The sequence below is a fragment of the Schistocerca piceifrons genome, chromosome 6 (assembly GCF_021461385.2).
Source record: "Schistocerca piceifrons isolate TAMUIC-IGC-003096 chromosome 6, iqSchPice1.1, whole genome shotgun sequence".
NCBI lineage: Eukaryota > Metazoa > Arthropoda > Insecta > Orthoptera > Acrididae > Schistocerca > Schistocerca piceifrons.
In genome coordinates, this window is record NC_060143.1 from 164,071,347 (window position 1) to 164,077,346 (window position 6,000).

The following is a 6,000-nucleotide window of genomic DNA, read 5'->3' on the forward strand; positions in this document are numbered from 1 at the left end:
CTTCTTCTAGTAAGGTTTTGCCAAAACGTTCTTTTTGCATCAGTTCTATTCAGTACCTCATCAGTAATTTTGTGATCTATCTATCTAATCTTCAGGATTGTTACGTAGCACCACATTTCAAATGCTTCTATTCTCTTCTTGTCTAAACTGTTCACTTCCATACATTGTTACACTCCAGGCAAATACTCAGAAAAGTCTTCCTAACATTTAAATCTACAATCAATGTTAACAAATTTATATTCTTCACAAACATGTTTCTTGCCACTGTCAGTCCACATTTTATATCATCTCTACTTTGGTCATAATCGGTTATTTTGCTGCCCAAACAGCAAAACTCATTTCATACTCTAATTCCCTCAGCATCATCTGATTTAATACTCTGTTTCACTCCCTTTTCAATCTACTGCTTTCTATTCATGTTCCTCAAGTCTCATAACTGCCATCAGGTTCCTGTACAAGTTGTAAATAGCCTTTTACTCCCTTTATTTTAAATCTGCTACCTTCAGAATATCAAAGAGTATGCCAGTCAACATTATCGAAAGCTTTATAAATGCTATAAATGTAGGTTTCCTTAACAATTCTTCTAAGATAAGTCACTGGGTCAGTATTGTCTCGCATGTACCTACATTTCTTCAAAATCCAAAATGACCTTCCCCGAGGTCAGCTTTTACTAGTGTTGGTACTTTGCAACCAAGAGTTATTAAACTGAGAGTTCGTTAATTTACACACCTGTCAGCAACTGCTTTCTTTGGAACGGCAGTCGTTACATTTTTTCTTTAAGTCTAAGGTTTCACCTGTCTCATAAATCTTGCTCACCAGATGGAAGGGTTTTGTCATCCTCATCTACATCCTCTTCTCTTTCTATAATACTGCTTACAAGTTCATCTCCCTTGTATAGATCTTCTACATATTCCTTCCACCTTTCAGCTTTCTCTTATTTAGTTAGGACTGGTTTTCCGTCTGAGGACATAATATTCATACAGCTGCTTCTCTTTTCTTCAAAGCTCTGGATCCTACAACAGGTGTGGGGATTCTCTACCTAATGGCAGCACTGTGATGTCACACTGAGGCAACAGCTACAAGTATACCCAGTGTGCAATCGTGAGTTGGATCGGTGAACAATCATGAAATCCAGTGTGTGTCATGTCTGACTGTTTTAATTGAGCAAGTCTATTGTGTTCATGAAACCAACACGCCACATCTGCACCCATGCAGAATACGCAGACATGTTGTTTGTGTACAGATACTGTAATGGCAGTGACCGTGTGGCTGTGGCAAAATACCAGAGACGTTTCTCTTTGCCAGGGTTTTTCAAACATTACCTGAACCAAGAACTCTACCCAGTGTACACGTAATGTCAGAATGTGAGACTGTCCAGTCAGTTGAGGAGGCAGACATTATTGCAATGGTCCAATTGAGTCCCACCACAAGTACACAATGTATTGTCCATCAACTCAAAATTCCACAAACACAAGTGCAGTGCACATTACATGTGCAGCCTGTGCAACATCTGCATCCTAGTGACTTAGTAAGCAGACAATAATTTTGCGAATGGTTTGCTGTACACAGATATGTCGTGCAGTACACTTTATTTACAGATGAGGCTACATTTACATGCAATGGTGTCATGAACAGCTGCAATTCTCATACACTGATGAGGGAGAACCCACATGACACTATAGAATGAAGATTTCAAGTTAGTTCTCAGTGAATGTCTGGTGTGGTATGATTGATGACCTGATGGTAGGGTCTGTGTTCCTAACAAATTGCATGATAGCCACAGCACTTACACATTTCCTGATTGAAGACATACCTGCACTTTTGGAAGACTTTACATCAGAGCAACAACAGCAAATGTACCTGCAGCATGATGGATTACCTATTCACTGTAACAGACAAGGATCCCAGTATCAGACTAACACACTTCCTCAACAGTATATTGGCCAAGGCAGGCCCATTAACTGGCCTGACAAATAACCCAACTTAACCACATCAGACTTCTGTTTACAGGGCTGGTTAATGGGGGAAGTGTGTGTTACGAAGGTGGATACAAGTGAAGAACTTGCCTCTCACATTGCCGACACTGTTGCTCACATTAAAGTCCACCAAGATAATGTTCAGTGTGCAACACAACGCACCCTCCAACGCTTTGAGAAGTGCATAGCGATACGTGGGGGATTTTTGAATGTCTCCATCTGATCACCACTCCACCTACACAGCATTTATGTAAGTAACAGTCACACTTTCCTTCACAGTCATTCATTCATGTATGTGTGTAGTGTGTGTCTAGTGTGTACCCTCACATGACTTTTTCTGTTTATTCACCTGTAGAATCATCTCACAAATTATGTGACGTTTCTCCTGAATTACTCTATACATACTATTTTACTTATTTTCTAAGAACAACTGATTGCTTATAATATAACCTGCAGTTTACTGGTGTAAGTTTAAGTGAACAGTTAAAATTGTAAAACAAATTAAACTAAATATTCTTACCCTAATGACACATAGAAATAAGCAAATATACATTATAACAACATATTCCAATTAAAATACATTTTTTTTTCTGAGAGCACATATACTTTTATTCTAACGACATAAACAAATTTACATTTTATCAACATAATTTGAAATAATATGCAAAATTATATCTTCATGACCTAAACATACCTTTTCTTTCTTTTAAAGAGTGTGTTTTTAGCTAAATGGTTTCTTCTGCAGTTACACTAAAGGATGCCTTTTAACTGTAAATAACCTTTCAAAAATGTTTGTTCTATCAATAATGTTTTTAATTTACTTTTAAGTATCTGTATACTATTAATTTCCTTTTTTATATCGAGGGGAAACACATTGTACTCACATACTGTTATACCTGATTCAGTAACTCCCCTGTGTACTTGCAGGAGAGTTGCAGAGCCTTGGTGTAAATTTTTCACCTGTCTTGTGCTGTTGTGGTTGTGAAGGGGCACTTTCTCTGTTGGCTAAAAATGTCATCAGTGCGTATTTATACTGACCTATCACAGCAAATATTCTGAGAGATTTGAAGAGAGCCCAGCAGTTGTTCTGTTAGAGACCCCATATATTAATGTCACTGCCCATTTCTGAAGTTTGTAAACTTTTTCAACTCCTTTGGCATTTCCTGAGAAGATTATAGGCCTACCACCGGAGAGTATAGAATGGAAACTGCCAGATATGGCAACAGTATTATTTATCTGTCAACAAAGTGAGAAATGGCTCATAGTGTGAAGCACGCTGAGCTAAGTTTCTTGACCTGCTTTTCAATTTGCTGTTTCCACCTTACATGACTGCCTAGGAATTTTCAGTGTGTGGCTTCATAAATTTTCTGTCTGTTAATATCCAATTCAGGAAGTTGAAGTTTCTTTATTTGCTAACTGGCACTATATCATATTAGTTCTTGAAAAATTTATTGTTAGGCTATTTGATGTGAACTATTTATGTACATGGTTGGTGATTGTCAGAGCTCCATCCTGCCTTGTGGAGTTGGACCATTTGATCAGAATACTTGTATAACCAGTAAACATGATGATTTTTGCTCTGGCATCAACTGTAATTGGTAAATCATTAACAAAGAACAAGAAAATCAGTGGCCCATGGATTGAGACCTGTGGTACTCTGTATTTCACATTTCCTCAGTCTGAGTTTATTTTTACACCTGCCTCCGTTAAGACAGCTCTGTCTTCTGTTGTTTAGAAAATTCTAGCCAAGTGAAAGGTTAGTCTTTGGTTCCATAATGTGGAGCCTTTTTAGCACTGTGATATGCTCTACACAGCTGAATGCCTTATCAAGGTCACAAAAGTTCCCTATTTCCTAACATAAAATTTAGTTTACCAAAAATTTCATCTGTTACTGGTACGCTCAATACAGCACACACTGTGGGAAAACCCTTATGAAAGCCAAACTGTGTAGATATCAGCAATCCACTTTGTACACTGTTGCTATAAATCCTATCTACATTAGTCTCTCAAATATCTTTGAGCACACTGGCAGCATAGAGATGAGCAAATAGTTCGTTATTACAATCCTTGCTCCACCTGTGTGAACTGGCATCATTATCACCTGTTTTAGTCCCTTGGCACATGATTTTAAAACACCACTTGATACACTATCAAATCCAGAGGATTGAGAGCTCTTAGTTGTGTTTTTGAAATGAAGTGCTACATTTCATGTGATCTGTATGTGCTTTATGTTTTCTATAGGAGATTGTGTATTATGGTTCCCCATTTTTTTCTGCTACAGTGTGAATAAAATTGATTGAAACCTGGGGCTGCAACGTTTTGACTGTTCTTGTCCCTACCATTACCAGAGGACTGTGCTATCCCTGCTTGTTCTGATTTTATATTCCTATTTGTCTCACTTTTTATGATGTTTTTACTTTATTGTATGAGAAACTAGATGTGCTGTAGGAGCCTAATTCATTTTATTAACAAATAAGATACACAGAAAAAAAATCCAGTAGCTATTTCACAAACATTGCAATTTCCCCGACTGGTGTATGCCTACTGGAATAGATAACACTAGCAAATTTCCAAAATCAACTGGTTCTGCTTACAGTGTATTGAACATAAGGTATTTACATGGTTCCAAAATAATGGTGGAAGTTAACCATAGACCAATTTCATAATTCTGTCCAACCAATTTCTCATCTTACGAAAACAAAAGCAACGCATAAAATCTGAAGTTCTTTATCCAGTATTTATCACTAGTTCCAAAAACTGGTATCACGGAAGTAGTTAAAACCGACCTATATAGCGGATGTGATGCACAAATATCGATGTAAGGGTTGTCATATGCTACACAACAGATGAATAATGCAAATTAATATAAAGCTTTCGAAGGTATCTGTATCTGTCCCAGTGGTGGAGCAGTCTTCAAGTGAAAAATAAAGATGGTGTTTAAATTTGCTTAACTACTTCTTCACGTCCTCAGTAAATAGCCCTAATACTACGATATTGTGATGGGGATATATGGCTTGACACTTCATCCATATGTTTCAAAGAGCCAAAGCGGTTTTTTAAATTAATTATATTAGCCTGTTATTTTTGTGCGCGAATGTTTGTACCTTTACGCTGTCAAAATTGACGGGAACAACACATATTACATCGCCCAAATGACCTGGATACATGTAGAGCTCACAATACAAGGATTCTTGCAAACATGGGTCTTCTGTGCGTGCAAGTTTAAAGTGTGGAAGCTAGAAGGGCAAGACAAAATGACAAAGTGCGACATTTACCTTGTATGGCTCCCGAACCTGCGGGTGTCACGAAACGAGAAGCACTTGGGCCTTGGAGTCTAATGACATCAAGTAAACAATAAACTCGTGGAATCGTATTTTAACCTTTCTTCTATACAGCATTCCTCGCACATATTTTTCGGAACACTTCTTTCAGTTTAGAATCCATTAACTCCCTAGGCATTTATACCCATATAAACAGCACTTTAATGTTACGGTTCTCATGTTTTCACTTTCTCCTCACTGACAGCTACGAAAATCATCTGAACCGCAGTTATAGCACAACACACACCTAACCAATGACAGGCCAGATTGTCGCAGCCAATAGCTTGCGGCACTAGCGCACTTGTTTTGAAGTTATCCTGTGTACTGTGTTTCTGCCGCGTATTCGGTTATCGTCATGTGCTCGTGAGTTGCGTAGGATCGCGAAGAGTGTAATATGATAAGTTTTGAGGAGACAGTTCACACGAAAAAGAGAATGAAATTCTTATAAGTGTTTTATATTAGTTTTGTCCTAGTCTCAAAACATTTTCATTGTTTCTAGAACTACCATCATGAGTAAATTTCTTTTCAACGGGAATACTGTCATCACGGAAAACATTCGTTTATGATGTGCTGAGAAGGGAAACTGATGAGAAGTTGGAGGACGTAGATTTCCTGATAGACGCTAAAATTAGCATGATTTTAACCATTGGGTATGCTGATGACATAAAAGTCACCCAAATACAAACTCTCTTTCGAAGCTGACA

The 6,000-nt window shown here is 37.8% G+C and overlaps 1 protein-coding gene across 2 annotated transcripts in view; it reads right to left on the reverse strand.

Moving 5' to 3' along the window:
• LOC124802538 (DNA-dependent metalloprotease SPRTN-like) overlaps positions 1-5,600 on the reverse strand; it is a 75,356-nt gene extending 69,756 nt beyond the window's left edge. For both annotated transcript variants that reach the window (XM_047263397.1, XM_047263396.1), the window contains exon 1: positions 5,252-5,600. The gene's annotated coding sequence lies outside the window, so the exon portion shown is untranslated. The remainder of the gene's footprint in view (positions 1-5,251) is intronic.
• Positions 5,601-6,000: the final 400 nt, after the last annotated feature.